This window comes from Pristiophorus japonicus, chromosome 19 (genome assembly GCF_044704955.1).
Source record: "Pristiophorus japonicus isolate sPriJap1 chromosome 19, sPriJap1.hap1, whole genome shotgun sequence".
Taxonomy (NCBI): domain Eukaryota; kingdom Metazoa; phylum Chordata; class Chondrichthyes; family Pristiophoridae; genus Pristiophorus; species Pristiophorus japonicus.
The window spans coordinates 54,044,167-54,062,821 of NC_091995.1; the positions used below are offsets into that span (position 1 = coordinate 54,044,167).

Consider the following 18,655-nt stretch of genomic DNA (forward strand, 5'->3'; position numbering starts at 1 on the left):
ACCCTGACCCCCGCGACACACCCCACCGACCCTGTCCCCCCGACACACCCCACCGACACTGTCCCCCCCGACACACCCCACCGACCCTGACCCCCCCCCCCGACACACCCAACCGACCCTGTCCCCCCCACCCCGACACACCCCACCGACCCCCCCCCCCCCCCCGACACACCCCACTGACCCTGTCCCCCCCCCCCCCCCCTGACACACCCCACCGACCCTGTCCCCCCGACACACCCCACCGACCCTGTCCCCCCCCCGACACACCCCACCGACCCTGTCCCCCCGACACACCCCACCGACCCTGTCCCCCCGACACACCCCACCGACCCTGTCCCCCCCGACACACCCCACCGACCCTGTCCCCCCCACCCCGACACACCCCACCGACCCTGTCCCCCCGACACACCCCACCGACCCCGTCCCCCCCCCCGACACACCCCACCGACCCTGTCCCCCCGACACACCCCACCGACCCTGTCCCCCCGACACACCCCACCGACCCTGTCCCCCCGACACACGCCACCGACCCTGTCCCCCCCCCCGACACACCCCACCGACCCCGTCCCCCCCCCGACACACCCCACCGACCCTGTCCCCCCGACACACCCCACCGACCCTGTCCCCCCCCGACACACCCCACCGACCCTGTCCCCCCGACACACCCCACCGACCCTGTCCCCCCCCGACACACCCGACCGACCCTGTCCCCCCCCCCGACACACCCCACCGACCCTGTCCCCCCCCGACACACCCCACCGACCCTGTCCCCCCCCCCGACACACCCCACCGACCCTGTCCCCCCGACACACCCCACCGACCCTGTCCCCCCCCGACACACCCGACCGACCCTGTCCCCCCCCCCCGACACACCCCACCGACCCTGTCCCCCCCGACACACCCCACCGACCCTTTCCCCCGACACACCCCACCGACCCTGTCCCCCCCCCCCGACACACCCCACCGACCCTGTCCCCCCGACACACCCCACCGACCCTGTTCCCCCCCCGACACACCCCACCGACCCTGCCCCCCCCGACACACCCCACCGACCCTGTCCCCCCCGACACACCCCACCGACCCTGTCCCCCCCCCCGACACACCCCACCGACCCTGTCCCCCCGACACACCCCACCGACCCTGTCCCCCCCCCCGACACACCCCACCGACCCTGTCCCCCCGACACACCCCACCGACCCTGTCCCCCCGACACACCCCACCGACCCTGTCCCCCCGACACACGCCACCGACCCTGTCCCCCCCCCCGACACACCCCACCGACCCTGTCCCCCGACACACCCCACCGACCCTGTCCCCCCCCCCGACACACCCCACCGACCCTGTCCCCCGACACACCCCACCGAACACGTCCCCCCCCCCGACACACCCCACCGACCCTGTCCCCCCCCCCCGACACACCCCACCGACGCTGTCCCCCCCCCCGACACACCCCACCGACCCCGTCCCCCCCCCCCCCCGACACACCCCACCGACCCTGTCCCCCCGACACACCCCACCGATCCTTTCCCCCCCCCCGACACACCCCACCGACCCCGTCCCCCCCCCCCCCCGACACACCCCACCGACCCTGTCCCCCCGACACACCCCACCGATCCTTTCCCCCCCCCCCGACACACCCCACCGACCCTGTCACCCCCATCCCCGACACACCCCATCGACCCTGTCCCCCCAACACACCCCATCGACCCTGTCCCCCCGACACACCCCACCGACCCTGACCCCCCCCGACACACCCCACTGACCCTGTCCCCGCCCCCGACACACCCCACCGACCCTGACCCTCCCCCCGACACACCCCACCGACCCTGACCCTCCCCCCGACACACCCCACCGACCCTGACCCTCCCCCCGACACACCCCACCGACCCTGTCCCCCCCAACACACCCCACCGACCCTGTCCCCCCCGACACACCCCACCGACCCTGTCCCCCCCGACACACCCCACCGACCCTGTCCCCCCCGACACACCCCACCGACCCTGTCCCCCCCAACACACCCCACCGACCCTGTCCCCCCGACACACCCCACCGACCCTGTCCCCCCCAACACACCCCACCGACCCTGTCCCCCCCAACACACCCCACCGACCCTGTCCCCCCGACACACCCCACCGACCCTGTCCCCCCCAACACACCCCACCGACCCTGTCCCCCCCAACACACCCCACCGACCCTGTCCCCCCCGACACACCCCGCCGACCCTGTCCCCCCGACACACCCCACCGACCCTGTCCCCCCAACACACCCCACCGACCCTGTCCCCCCCCGACACACCCCACCGACCCTGTCCCCCCCGACACACCCCGCCGACCCTGTCCCCCCGACACACCCCACCGACCCTGTCCCCCCGACACACCCCACCGACCCTGTCCCCCCGACACACCCCACCGACCCTGTCCCCCCCGACACACCCCACCGACCCTGTCCCCCCGACACACTCCACCGACCCTGTCCCCCCCACCCCGACACACTCCACCGACCCTGTCCCCCCCACCCCGACACACCCCACCGACCCTGTCCCCCCCGACACACCCCACCGACCCTGTCCCCCCCCGACACACCCCACCGACCCTGTCCCCCCCACCCCGACACACCCCACCGAACTTGTCCCCTCGACACACCCCACCGACCCTGTGCCCCCCACCCCGACACACCCCACCGACCCTGTCCCCCCCCCGACACACCCCACCGACCCTGTCCCCTCGACACACCCCACCGACCCTGTGCCCCCCACCCCGACACACCCCACCGACCCTGTCCCCTCGACACACCCCACCGACCCTGTGCCCCCCACCCCGACACACCCCACCGACCCTGTTCCCCCCCCCCCGACACACCCCACCGACCCTGTCCCCTCGACACAACCCAACGACCCTGTGCCCCCCACCCCGACACACCCCACCGACCCTGTCCCCCCCGACACACCCCAGCGACCCAGTCCCCCCGACACACCCCACCGACCATGTCCCCCCCGACACACCCCACCGACCCTGTCCCCCCCGACACACCCCACCGACCCTATCCCCCCGACACACCCCACCGACCCTGTCCCCCCGACACACCCCACCGACCCCTGTCCCCCCGACACACCCCACCGACCCTGTCCCCCCCGCCACACCCCACCGACCCTGTCCCCCCCGCCACACCCCAGCGACCCTGACCCCCCCCCCGACACACCCCACTGACCCTGTCCCCACCGACACACCCCACCGACCCTGACCCCCCCCCCCGGCACACCCCACCGACACTGTCCCCCCCGACACACCCCACCGACCCCTGTTCCTTCCGACACACCCCACCGACCCTGTCCCCCCGACACACCCCACTGACCCTGTCCCCCCCAACACACCCCACCGACACTGTCCCCCCCGACACACCCCACCGACCCTGTCCCCCCCCGACACAGCCCACCGACCCAGCCCCCCCGACACACCCCACCGACCCTGTCCCCCCCCCGACACACCCCACCGGCCCTGTCCCCCCCGACACACCCCACCGACCCTGTTCCCCCCCGACACACCCCACCGACCCTGTTCCCCCCCGACACACCCCACCGACCCTGTCCCCCCGACACAGCCCACCGACCCAGCCCCCCCGACACACCCCATCGGCCCTGTCCTCCCCGACACACCCCAGCGACCCTGTCCCCCCGACACACCCCACCGACCCTGTCCCCTCGACACACCCCACCGACCCTGTCCCCCCCGACACACCCCACCGACCCTGTCCCCCCCGACACACCCCACCGACCCTGTCCCCTCGACACACCCCACCGACCCTGTCCCCCCGACACACCCCACCGACCCTGTCCCCCCGACACACCCCACCGACCCTGTCCCCCCCCGACACACCCCACCGACCCTGTTCCCCCCGACACACCCCACCGACCCTGTCCCCCCCGACACACCCCAGCGACCCTTTCCCCCGACACACCCCACCGACCTTGTCCCCCCGACACACCCCACTGACCCTGTCCCCCCCCCGACACACCCCACCGACGCTGACCCCCCCGACACACCCCACCGACCCTGTCCCCCCCCCCCGACACACCCAACCGACCCTGTCCCCCCACCCCGACACACCCCACCGACCTTGTCCCCCCCGACACACCCCACCGACCCTGTCCCCCCCACCCCGACACACCCCACCGACCCTGTCCCCCCCGACACACCCCACCGACCCTGTCCCCCCGACACACCCCACCGAACCCCCCCCCCCCCGACACACCCCACCGACCCTGTCCCCCCCCCCACCCCGACACACCCCACCGAACCCCCCCCCCCCCCGACACACCCCACCGACCCTGTCCCCCCCACCCCGACACACCCCACCGACCCTGTCCCCCCGACACACCCCACCGACCCTGTCCCCCCGACACACCCCACCGACCCTGTCCCCCCGACACACCCCACCGACCCTGTCCGCCCCCCCCCGACACACCCCACCGACCCTGTCCCCCCGACACACCCCACCGACCCTGTCCCCCCCCCCGACACACCCCACCGACCCTGTCCCCCGACACACCCCACCGAACACGTCACCCCGACACACCCCACCGACCCTGTCCCCCCCCCCGACACACCCCACCGACGCTGTCCCCCCCCCCGACACACCCCACCGACCCCGTCCCCCCCCCCCCCCGACACACCCCATCGGCCCTGTCCCCCCCGACACACCCCACCGACCCTGACCCCCCCCGACACACCCCACTGACCCTGTCCCCCCCCCCCGACACACCCCACCGACCCTGACCCTCCCCCCGACACACCCCACCGACCCTGACCCTCCCCCCGACACACCCCACCGACCCTGACCCTCCCCCCGACACACCCCACCGACCCTGTCCCCCCCGACACACCCCACCGACCCTGTCCCCCCCAACACACCCCACCGACCCTGTCCCCCCCAACACACCCCACCGACCCTGTCCCCCCGACACACTCCACCGACCCTGTCCCCCCCACCCCGACACACTCCACCGACCCTGTCCCCCCCACCCCGACACACCCCACCGACCCTGTCCCCCCCGACACACCCCACCGACCCTGTCCCCCCCCGACACACCCCACCGACCCTGTCCCCCCCCGACACACCCCACCGACCCTGTCCCCCCCCGACACACCCCACCGACCCTGTCCCCTCGACACACCCCACCGACCCTGTGCCCCCCACCCCGACACACCCCACCGACCCTGTCCCCCCGACACACCCCACCGACCCCTATCCCCCCGCCACACCCCACCGACCCTGTGCCCCCCACCCCGACACACCCCACCGACCCTGTCCCCTCGACACACCCCACCGACCCTGTCCCCCCGACACACCCCACCGACCCTGTCCCCCCGACACACCCCACCGACCCTGTCCCCCCGACACACCCCACCGACCCTGTGCCCCCCACCCCGACACACCCCACCGACCCTGTCCCCCCCAACACACCCCACCGACCCTGTCCCCCCCGCCACACCCCAGCGACCCTGACCCCCCCCCCCGACACACCCCACTGACCCTGTCCCCACCGACACACCCCACCGACCCTGACCCCCCCCCCGGCACACCCCACCGACACTGTCCCCCCCGACACACTCCACCGACCCTGTTCCTTCCGACACACCCCACCGACCCTGTCCCCCCGACACACCCCACTGACCCTGTCCCCCCCAACACACCCCACCGACCCTGTTGCCCCCGACACACCCCACCGACACTGTCCCCCCCGACACACCCCACCGACCCTGTTCCCCCCCGACACACCCCACCGACCCTGTCCCCCCGACACAGCCCACCGACCCTGTCCCCCCGACACAGCCCACCGACCCAGCCCCCCCGACACACCCCACCGACCCTGTCCCCCCCCCGACACACCCCACCGGCCCTGTCCCCCCCGACACACCCCACCGACCCTGTTCCCCCCCGACACACCCCACCGACCCTGTTCCCCCCCGACACACCCCACCGACCCTGTCCCCCCGACACAGCCCACCGACCCAGCCCCCCCGACACACCCCATCGGCCCTGTCCCCCCCGACACACCCCACCGACCCTGTCCCCTCGACACACCCCACCGACCCTGTCCCCCCCGACACACCCCACCGACCCTGTCCCCCCCGACACACCCCACCGACCCTGTCCCCTCGACACACCCCACCGACCCTGTCCCCCCGACACACCCCACCGACCCTGTCCCCCCGACACACCCCACCGACCCTGTCCCCTCGACACACCCCACCGACCCTGTCCCCCCGACACACCCCACCGACCCTGTCCCCCCGACACACCCCACCGACCCTGTCCCCCCGACACACCCCACCGACCCTGTCCCCCCGACACACCCCACCGACCCTGTCCCCCCGACACACCCCACCGACCCTGTCCCCCCGACACACCCCACCGACCCTGTCCCCCCCACCCGACACACCCGACCGACCCTGTTCCCCCCGACACACCCCACCGACCCTGTCCCCCCCGACACACCCCACCGACCCTGTCCCCCTCGACACACCCCACCGACCCTGTTCCCCCCGACACACCCCACTGACCCTGTCCCCCCCCCCCGACACACCCCACCGACGCTGACCCCCCCACCCCGACACACCCCACCGACCCTGTCCCCTCGACACACCCCACCGACCCTGTCCCCCCCGACACACCCCACCGACCCTGTCCCCTCGACACACCCCACCGACCCTGTGCCCCCCACCCCGACACACCCCACCGACCCTGTCCCCCCCCCCGACACACCCCACCGACCCTGTCCCCTCGACACAACCCACCGACCCTGTGCCCCCCACCCCGACACACCCCACCGACCCTGTCCCCCCGACACACCCCACCGACCCCGTCCCCCCCCCCCGACACACCCCACCGACCCTGTCCCCCCCCCCCGACACACCCCACCGACCCTGTCCCCCTGACACACCCCACCGACCCTGTCCCCCCGACACACCCCACCGACCCTGTCCCCCCGACACACCCCACAGAACCTGTCCCCCCCCCGACACACCCCACCGACGCTGACCCCCCCGACACACCCCACCGACCCTGTCCCCACCGACACACCCCACCGACCCTGACCCCCCCCCCGGCACACCCCACCGACACTGTCCCCCCCGACACACTCCACCGACCCTGTTCCTTCCGACACACCCCACCGACCCTGTCCCCCCGACACACCCCACTGACCCTGTCCCCCCCAACACACCCCACCGACACTGTCCCCCCCGACACACCCCACCGACCCTGTTCCCCCCCGACACACCCCACCGACCCTGTCCCCCCGACACAGCCCACCGACCCTGTCCCCCCGACACAGCCCACCGACCCAGCCCCCCCGACACACCCCACCGACCCTGTCCCCCCCCGACACACCCCACCGACCCTGTTCCCCCCCGACACACCCCACCGACCCTGTTCCCCCGACACACCCCACCGACCCTGTCCCCTCGACACACCCCACCGACCCTGTCCCCCCGACACACCCCACCGACCCTGTCCCCCCGACACACCCCACCGACCCTGTCCCCCCCACCCGACACACCCGACCGACCCTGTTCCCCCCGACACACCCCACCGACCCTGTCCCCCCCGACACACCCCACCGACCCTGTCCCCCTCGACACACCCCACCGACCCTGTTCCCCCCGACACACCCCACTGACCCTGTCCCCCCCCCCGACACACCCCACCGACGCTGACCCCCCCACCCCGACACACCCCACCGACCCTGTCCCCTCGACACACCCCACCGACCCTGTCCCCCCCGACACACCCCACCGACCCTGTCCCCTCGACACACCCCACCGACCCTGTGCCCCCCACCCCGACACACCCCACCGACCCTGTCCCCCCCCCCGACACACCCCACCGACCCTGTCCCCTCGACACAACCCACCGACCCTGTGCCCCCCACCCCGACACACCCCACCGACCCTGTCCCCCCGACACACCCCACCGACCCCGTCCCCCCCCCCCGACACACCCCACCGACCCTGTCCCCCCCCCCCGACACACCCCACCGACCCTGTCCCCCTGACACACCCCACCGACCCTGTCCCCCCGACACACCCCACCGACCCTGTCCCCCCCGACACACCCCACAGAACCTGTCCCCCCCCCGACACACCCCACCGACGCTGACCCCCCCGACACACCCCACCGACCCTGTCCCCCCGACACACCCCACTGACCCTGTACCCCCCGACACACCCCACCGACCCTGTCCCCCCCCCGACACACCCCACCGACCCTGTCCCCCCCGACACACCCCACCGACCCTGTCCCCCCCGACACACCCCACCGACCCTGTCCCCCCCCGACACACCCCACCGACCCTGTCCCCCCCCCCGACACACCCCACCGACCCTGTCCCCCTCGACACACCCCACCGACCCTGTCCCCCCCGACACACCCCACCGACCTTGTTACCCCCCCTGACACACCCCACCGACCCTGTCCCCCCCGACACACCCCACCGACCCTGTTACCCCCCCCGACACACCCCACCGACCCTGTCCCCCCCCCCGACACACCCCACCGACCCTGTCCCCCTCGACACACCCCACCGACCCTGTTCCCCCCCCGACACACCCCACCGACCCTGTCCCCTCCCCGACACAACCCACCGACCCTGTCCCCCCGACACACCCCACCGACCCTGTCCCCCTCGACACACCCCAGCGACCCTGTTCCCCCCGACACACCCCACCGACCCTGTCCCCCCCGACACACCCCACCGACCCTGTCCCCCCCGACACACCCCACTGACCCTGCCCCCCCCGACACACCCCACCGACCCTGTCCCCCCGACACACCCCACCGACCCTGTCCCCCCGACACACCCCACCGACCCTGTGCTGAGTACGGGAGCCCGAGGTTTCACACTCGAGTGCCGTTACCTGGAGTCCGTGTGCAGTCCGGATTTCACTCCCGTGTCTGAGGCAGCGATGACAATCCCCTGCTGTCGGACTGTGGGTTAACGAGAGAGCAAAGACGGAGCGGCCCTAAAATTCCTCACAGACAAGTTGAGACTAAAAACTCGCTGCAGGTTGTAAGTAAACAGTCTTCCAATCGTTTCGATTGTGTCAACTCTGAGTCTTGCCACCAAAGGCGTTATTTGAGATATTTAAAGTATTGAAGTTATCCTGTATGTATCTGGAACATTTACACAGATTGATGGAAAATGAACCCACAAACCGTGAGTAACTCACCTTCACGTTGCAGACACAGCAGATACTGAGGCTTCGGGGCTGAATGACCTGATTTACAGAAACTGCGCTAAGTTTCTATTTCCCCGAAATGGTTTCTGTCTGTTTCAGTTATCACTTTCGAATCTCACACCAGACATTTCAAAGTCCGGAGCTGCTGATACAGCTGTAAACAACAGGAGGCGTCCTACACCACACATTGTTGATCAATGGATGCATTTCTCCAAACTTGACAGGGGAAGTTGTAGCAATGACACAGGCACCGGAGGGACTGGAGTGCATCATCACCCTCGGCAACCAAATTTTAATTTGATTTAAGTTTACTGTCCAAAGTTTAATTTGTTTAATGTGTCGGTTTTCATGCCCCCCTTTAATCAGGGGGCACTTGATCTACAGATCAACAACAAAATAGTTGTAGCAATGACACATTGATCCAGTGAACTGCAGATTACTTTTGCCCGCCCCTGTTTTTGGTGCTGCCTCAGAGACAATGACCCCCTCCTGTCGTTATGTGGGGCCGGGGTTCGAAGCTCGAAGACTTGATGGGACAGATAGAATACAACAGGCCAGGTCTATCTCTACAGGTGCAGCTCTGCCAGTTTTAGTTCTCTTCACTGTCACTAATACAACAACAACTCATTTATATAGTGTCTTTAATGTAATAAAATGCCATAGGCACTTCACAGGAGCTTTATCAAAAAATCGAATTGACATCGAGCCATATCAGGAGATGTTAGGGCAGAGCTTGAATTTAGGAACGCCTTAAAGAAGGATAGAGAGGCAGAGATATTTAGGGAGGGAATTCCAGAGCTTAGTACCTTGGAAGCTGAAGACACGGCTGCCAATGGTGGAGTTATTAAAATCGGGGATGTTCAAAAGGCCAGAATTGGAGAAGCGCAGCGATCCAGACAGAGTATAGGGCTGGAGGAGATTACAGAGATAGGGAGCGGGGGAGACCATGGAGGTTTTTGAAAACAAGGATGAGAATTTTAAAATCGTTGCTTAACCGGGAGCCAATGTAGATCAGCGAGCACAGGGATGATGGGTGAGCGGGACATGGTGCGAGTTAGGACACGGGGCAGCGAGCACAGGGGTGATGGGTAAGCGGGACTTGGTGCGAGTTAGGACACGGGGCAGCGAGCACAGGGGTAATGGGTAAGCGGGACTTGGTGCGAGTTAAGACATGGGGCAGCGAGCACAGGGGTGATGGGTAAGCGAGACTTGGTGCAAGTTAGGACATAGGGCAGCAAGCACAGGGGTGAATGGGTGAGCGGGACATGGTGCGAGTTATAACATGGGGCAGCGAGCACAGGGGTGATGGGTAAGCGAGACTTGGTGCGAATTAGGACACGGGGCAGCGAGCACAGGGGTGATGGGTGAGCGGGACATGGTGCGAGTTAGGACACGGGGCAGCGAGCACAGGGGTGATGGGTAAGCGGGACATGGTGCGAGTTTGGACACGGGGCAGCGAGCACAGGGGTGAATGGGTGAGCGGGACATGGTGCGAGTTAGGACACGGGGCAGCGAGCACAGGGGTGATGGGTAAGCGAGACTTGGTACGAGTTAGGACACGGGGCAGCGAGCACAGGGGTGATGGGTAAGCGAGACTTGGTGCGAGTTTGGACACGGGGCAGCGAGCACAGGGGTGATGGGTAAGCGGGACTTGTTGTGAGTTAGGACACGGGCTGTTGTATATGCAGACTATGGATATACTCTCTGTGTAGTCACTGTATGGTTGCATAAGATGGACTTATTGACCTGATGTACTAGCAATAAGGTTTACACTGTACATACATGCTGGCACCACTGGTGGAGACTGGGGGTTTCCTGCCCCGGTGGCAGGGACCACTATAAAAGGCTGCCCACCATGCTTGTGCCTCACTCTGGAGTTTGGAATAAAAGACCAAGGTCATTACAGTTTGAGTACAACACATTGCCTTGTGGAGTCATTCCTAAGTACATTACAGACATAACACGGGCGGCAGAGTTTTGGATGACCTCAAGTTTCTGAAGGGTAGAACTGGGGAGGTTGGAATAGTCAAGTCTAGAGGTGATAAAGGCATGGATGAGGGTTCCAGCAGCAGATGAGCTGAGTTAAGGGCGGAGGCGGACGATATTACGAAGGTGAAATGGGAGGTCTAAGTGATGCAACAGATCTGAGGTAGGAAGCTCAATTAACTATGAAAATCAGGTTGTGAACAGGCTTGGTCAGCCTTGGACAGTTGCCAGGGAGAGAGATCGAAGAAATTTCTACTCATCTCGAACTGGATGTCGGACAAGCAGTCTGATAGTATAGAGAAGGTGGAGGGTTTAATAAAGGTGGAAGAAATGTAGAGCTGGGTATCATCAGCGTACATGTGAAAACTCACCATACACACACGCTAACAAACAAAGGACCGAGGTCCATCAGCCCACGCACACCACAGCGCGATTGGGCAGACTTGTCCGCCTGACATTAACAAACAAAGGACCGAGGTCCATCAGCCCACGCGCACCCCAGCGCGATTGGGCAGACTTGTCCGCCTGACATTAACAAACAAAGGACCGAGGTCGACGTTTTGTCGATGGATGATGTCACCGAGTTTCAGCATGAAGATGAGAAATAGGAGAGGGCCAGGGATAGATCCTTGGGGAACAGCAGAGGTGACTATGGGAGCGGGAATAGATGCCATTGCAGGTGATTCTATGGCTACAGCTGGAAAGATAGAATGCAACCAGGCGAGTGCAGTCCCACCCAACTGGATGACATTGGAGCAGTATTTTGTGGTCAACCATGTCAAAGGTTGCAGACTGATCGAGAAGGACGAGAAGGGATTGTTAATCTTTGTCGCAATCAATTACGATGTCATCTGTGACCTTGGTAAGAGCCATTTATGTACTGTGACGGGGGCGGATGCCTAGTGGAGGGATTCAAACAAGGAGTTCTGGGAATGAAGGGCATGGATTTGAGAGGCGACGACACATTCAAGAACTTTGGAGATGAAAGGGAGGTTGGAGATGGAGTGATACTTTGCAAGGACGGAGGGGTCAAGGGTTAGGATTTTTGAGGAGAGCGGTGATGAGGCCAAATTTGAAGGAAAGGGGGAAAATACCTGAGGAAAGGGAACCGTTAACAATAGCCGTTAACTTGGGAGCCAGGAAGGGAAGTTGGGTAGTCAACAATTTAGTAGGAATAGGGTCGAGAGAGCAGGAAGTCAGTCACTTTAGAAAGATGAGCTTAGAAAGGACAAGAGGGGAGATCGGAGAGAAATATGTCGATTTAGTTTTAGGGTGGGGAGGGGAAATGCAGAGGTAATAAGACCAGGTGGGCTAGTGGGAGGGAGGGAAGTAGCAGAGGCAGTTGCACAATGTTCTCGATCTTGTTAACAAAGTAGTCCATGAGCTCCTCACATTTATTGTTGGAGGTGAAGAAGGAGGAGGCAGAAGAGGTGATTTGAGCAGTGGAGAAGAGAATCCTGGTGTTATTATTTTTGCTGTCCTGGATGATCTTACAATAGTGAGTGGTTTTAGTGATGGAGGCCAGGACCTGGTAATGCTTTATATGATCCAAGAGATGTAGATGTGAACTCTGCATCTCTTGGATCATATCTGGTGATGGCTGGTTAGACCAGGTGTCCACCAAAGATGTTCACGTCTGCATCTCTTGGATTTAAGAGAGCAGAGATGAGGAGAATACCAGGGAGAATGACGAGTGTGAGAAAGTGTCGTCATTTTAGTGGGGATAATGGCATCAAAGGTGGTGGAGAGGGTGTGATTTAGCAAGTCAGGAGCTGCAGAAATGTCATGAAGAATTGTAATCCAAGGCTAAATAGTTGGGAATTTGAAAGTACAGTGGTAAGGGACTTGAGGGAGAGGTATTTCTAGGGGCCCATACAAATAGAAGTGTGGTTAGGAGGGGGAAGGGGAATATGGGTAGAGAGTGATATAAGGAAATGTTCAGAAATTGTATTATTGGTGATGGTTACGGTGGGGATAGTGAGGCCACATGAGATCAAGGGTGTTATGTATGAAGAAAGAGTCTGACTGGATACTGTGAGCTCAAAGTAAAGTGTGACCTTAGTCTTTTATTACAGGTCTCCAGAGTGCCTCTCCAACCTGTGAGGCCTCCTTAAGTACCTGTGCTCCCAAGGGATTGTGGGATCCCTTGGGACTCCAGGGGATGAGCCTTCTGGTGGCTGTACAGGATATATACAAGTTTAAATATAAAACAACACTCACCGCCAACGGTGTAACTATTTACAAGGTGTCGATCTGGGGCCCTTCTTGCCCTGGTTGATCGTCTTGGTGCAAATGCTGGTATTGGTGAATCATCTGTTGTGCTCGCGCTGGGCTGCTGTGCAGCTGGCCTTGCTGGGTTGCCTGGTGTGGTGAGTCCTGCTGGGCTGCTGTGGATGATGGGTTTTGCTTCGTGGTCAATCGCGGTGTCGGTTGCCACTGGTGTGTGTGTTGGGGTCAAAGAAGGTAGGGTCCAAAGTGGGTTGCTCTGGATAGTCCGTGAATCTGAGTTTGGTTTGGTCCAAGTGTTTCCGGTGAATTGGTCCACTTGAAAGTTTGACCCGAAACATCCTGCTCCCCTCTTTGGCCACGACAGTATCAGGAAGCCACTTGGGACCTTGTTCATAATTCAATACAAATACAGGATCATTGATTTCAATCTCACGTGACACATTTGTGCTATCATGATATGTACTTTGTTGAAACCACCTGCTCTCTACCTGCCCATGTAGATCAGGGTGAACTAACGAGAGCCTTGTTTTAAGTGCCCTTTTCATGAGCAGTTCAGCAGGTGGAATCCCAGTGAGCGAGTGGGGTCTCGTGCGGTTGCTAAGCAGGACTCGAGATAGGCGAGTCTGCAGTGAGCCTTCAGTTACCCTCTTCAAGCCCTGCTTGATAGCTTGCACTGCTTCTCTGCCTGACCATTGGATGCTCGTTTAAACGGGGCTGATGTAATATGTTTGATCCCATTACGGGTCATGAATTCTTTGAACTCAGCACTGATTAAAAATGGCCTGTTGTCACTCACAAGGACATCGGGCAGGCCGTGCGTGGCAAACATGGCCCACAGGCTTTCAGTGGTGGCAGCGGACGGCTTGCCAACATTATCTCACATTCAATCCATTTGGAGGAAGCATCTACAACCACAAGGAACATTTTGCCCAAGAACGGGCCTGCATAGTCGACATGGACCCTAGACCATGGTTTGGAGGGCCAAGACCATAAACTTAGTGGCGCCTCCCTGGGTGCATTGCTTAACTGCGAGCATGTGTTACATTTGTGCATGCAGGACTCTAAGTCCGCATCGATACCGGGCCACCACATGTGGGATCTGGGTGGGGACTGTGAAGGTCACTGATGAAGGTGTCTCTGTCCTTCTTGGGGACCACTATCCGATTGCCCCACAGAAGGCAGTCTGCCTGTACAGACATTTCATCTTTGCACCGCTGGTACAGCTTTATCTCTTCCTGCATTTCTACTGGGACACTGGACCAGCTCCCGTGAAGCACACAGTTTTTAACCAGCGACAGTAAGGGGTCCTGGCTCATCCAGGTTCTAATCTGTCGGGCTGTGACAGGTGATTGCTCACTCTCGAATGCTTCTATAACCATGACTAAATCTGCGGGCTGCGCCATTTCCACCCCCATGGTGGGCAATGGCAGCTTACTGAAAGCATCGGCACAGTTTTCTGTGCCTGGCCTGTGGCGGATGGCATAGTTGTATGCGGACAACGTGAGCGCCCATCTCTGGATGCAGGCCGATGCATTAGTATTTATCCTTTACTCTCGGAAAACAGGGATATAAGTGGCTTACAGTCAGTTTCCAATTCAAATTTTGGCTCAAACAGGTATTGATGCATTTTCTTTACTCCATAGGCACATGCTAACGCTTCTTTTTCAATCATGCTGTAGGCTCTCTCAGCCTTGGACAGACTTCTCGATGAATAAGCAACCCGTTGTAATTTCCCAAAATCATTAGCTTGTTGCAATACACACCCGACGCCGTACAACAACGCATCACATGCTAGTACCAAACGCTTACATGGATCATATTGTGCTCCTAACACAGATGAGACTGCACACAGGGAGGTTAAAGTAACAGTGACCTCAGTCTTTAATAAGACACTCCAGAGTGAGGAACAGGCCTTAGGGGCCAGCTTATATACAGTGCTCCCAAGGGATGCTGGGATCCCTTGTGACTTCAGGGGATGAGCTCCCTGGTGGCGGGACATGGGAGTGCATGTTTTACAGATACACAACATCACTCCCCCCCCCAAAGTCAAAGTGAAAACTATTTACAAGGTGAGGTGGTCGGGAGCCTTTCTTTCCCTGATGGACAGCCTCGGTCCAAGTGTCTGTTCTGGTGTGGTGGCTGTGCCCTCGCTGGGCTGGTGTGTTGTTGGCCCTGCAGGGCTGCTGGGTGAGCCTGGCCTTGCTGGGCTGTTGGGCGTGATGGGTTCGACTTCCTGGTCCGGCGTGGTGTCGTTGATCCTTTGGGTATGTGTTGTGCGCTCGAAAAAGGTGGTGTCTGCTGTGGGTTGTTCAGGGCAGTCTGTGAACCGCAGCCTCGTTTGGTCCAGGTGCTTTCTGCAAATTTGTCCATTGTCTAGTTTGACTACAAACACCCTACTCCCTTCTTTAGCTATCACCGTGCCCGCGATCCACTTGGGACCATGTCCATAGTTTAGAACATACACAGGGTCATTCAGATCAATTTCCCGTGACATAGTGGCACGACCATCATTTACATTTTGTTGCTGCTGCCTGCTCTCTACCTGATCATGCAGGTTGGGGTGAACCAGCAAGAGTCCGATTTTAAGTGTCCTTTTCATGAGTTCATGCATGCACCTATGGAAGGGTTTGACCTCCTCGGGGCAGGCATCGCGAGCCTCTGCCTAGTCACCGGTTAAAACGCATCTTTTAACTAGAGATAACGTGGGGGCGCTGGTCGTCCAGGCTCTGATTTGGCGAGCCGTCATGGGCGAACCTGTGGATTCAAAGGCATTGATTGCCATGACCATCTCACAGTCCTGTTCATTGGACCCTTCTGTGGTCACCAGGGGTAGCCTGTTAAGCGCATCAGCACAGTTGTCTATGCCTGGTCTATGCCTTATCGTGTCGTCGTAAGCCGCCAGCATGAGTGCCCACCGCTGAATGCGCACCGAGGCGTTGCTGTTGATTGCCTTGCACTCGGATAGTAGGGACGTGAGGTGTTTGTGGTCGGTTTCTAACACAAACTTGGCCCCGAAAAGATATTGATGCATCTTTTTGACACCGTACACGCACGCGAGTGCCTCCTTCTCCACCATACCGTACCCGCGCTCCGCCCGCGAAAGTGACCTGGAGGCATAAGCAATGGGTTGTAATTTACCCGCATCATTGACGTGCTGTAAAATGCACCCGACCCCGTACGCTGACGCATCACACGTAACGACTAACTTTTTACCTGGGTCAAAAAAGGCTAAAACACTCTTGGAACATAGAAGGTTGCGTGCCTTATTGAAGGCGGGTTCTTGGGTGTGCCCCCCAAAACCAATCACACCCCTTTCTGAGTAGCACGTGAAGAGGCTCCAGGAGCGTGCTCAAGTTCTGCATAAAGTTCCCAATGTAATTGAGTAGCCCGAGAAAGGCACGCAGTTCCGAGACATTCTGGGGCCTGGGTGCCAGGCGAATCGCTTCGGTTTTGGATTCGGTTGGGCGGATTCCATCAGCGGCAATCCTTCTGCCCAAAAATTCAACCACCAGGCGCGAGAAACAGACACTTGGATTTCTTAACTCTTAGGCCTACCCGATCCAATCGACTTAGTACTTCCTCAAGATTGCGGAAATGAGAGTTGGTGTTCCTACCTGTTGTAGGCATTAGGCATCTGCTGAATATATCAAAACACTAGGCATTAGGCACCTGCTGAATATATCTAAACTCATATAGGTTTAAAGTGGCCACATATAAAATGGCTGCCCAAGCATGATGGGAACTCAGTTAGTCAAGCAATGAACTGTTGACTGAGGCTGACCGAGCAATGACCAAGTGAGGCCCACTACCGGGAATACCTTGGATCATCCGCTTGAGACAAGATAACTATAACGAACCATTATAGTACCTGGTATGGAATGTCCTTAATCAAGGACTTCACACAGCAGAGCCCCGAGGAACAGAGATAAGGGGCGCCTACCTCACATAACGAGGTAATTAATCAGCCCGAGCTGACAAGAACCGAACATACAGCCCCTGAGGTATCAGGGGAATTCTATTGGGTAAAAGAAACCTGTATGTAATCTATAATCGTTATGATTGGATTGTGTCCAGCCGAAGTGGGCTGAGTAACTGTAATGAACTATTGTAAAACATATAAAAATCGATGGATTTCTTTGTTCGGTGGCCTGGAGTTGGACCAGAGGCTCTCTCCCCGCCGGAGTAATAAAAGCCATTTTGGCGTTGGAACCGACCCAGAGTGTCGAGTGATTCTTGCAGGAAAACATTTGCGCTAACAGTGGCGCCACGAACCGGATTTCCCGGAGTCGCTGGATGCCCTTGGAAAAATCAGGGTGAGTATAAAAAATTTTTAATTATAAAGGGTGTGGGAGGTGGAAGCCGGTTGATTGACACGAGGAGACGGTCTAATATCTCAAACGCCTAGCCTGAGCCTGAATTAAGAGGACTTTTGTCCCACATGACGGCCAGGAACTAAGTAGGCGTAGGGAACACACTTAGACTGTGGGATCGTGATACCGAGCGACACTTCCCGGACCCAGTAGTGTGATTTGAAAATATACCCCGGGGACCAGGCGGTGCACAGCGACCAATGGAAACCAAACCTGTGAACAGGGTCGGACCGACAGACAAAACAGTGGTAGGTAGTCGTTAAGGAGGCGTGGGGCACTGCGGGAATTGCTTAAACGTGTTTTAAGAATTGTATAAGTTTGTGTAACAGCAGAACGTGTGACCTGACAGTAGCCAGGAGACAGTCTACTACAAGTTACGCTCGGTAGAAAGCAGATCTCTGAGAGTAGATTCCTAACGGTTCTAGTCCTACCCAGGAATGGCCAATAAAGCAGATAACCTCGAATGGGGGCCGGACAGCTCCATTACCCGCCACCTGGCGGAAAAACAAAATAAATTAATCGAGAAAATGATTAAAGCAAGATGGGGTTCTCAGGACCTGCCAGCAGACCAGCGGGAATGGTGGGAGAAGGAAAAGAAAGATAAAAATGAAAAGGCTGTGGTCTTGATACTGCAAGCCCACGTAAAATTAACAGAGGAAGTAAATCAATATGTAAGAAATTAAAAAAAACCTGATAGTGATTATCTTAAGTGAAGTATGGATCCAAGAATAGAGCCAGCCAAAAAATTAATAAGCTTTGTTGAATGAAGAGAGACTTTTGTGAATGGCTGTCGTTGAGTGAGAGTCCTTGTGTGATTTTTTGACTGCGGAATGA

The 18,655-nt window shown here is 60.9% G+C and overlaps 1 protein-coding gene across 5 annotated transcripts in view; it reads right to left on the reverse strand.

The window, feature by feature from the left end:
* Nucleotides 1–18,655, reverse strand: part of LOC139229852 (uncharacterized) — a 125,384-nt gene that overhangs the window by 82,351 nt on the left and 24,378 nt on the right. For 4 of the 5 annotated variants that reach the window (XM_070861474.1, XM_070861470.1, XM_070861473.1 and 1 more), the window contains exon 2: nucleotides 13,443–13,836. The gene's annotated coding sequence lies outside the window, so the exon portion shown is untranslated. Of the gene's footprint in view, nucleotides 1–13,442; nucleotides 13,837–16,664; nucleotides 16,746–18,655 lie in introns of those variants that run through there. The other variant, XM_070861472.1, reaches the window with a different exon arrangement.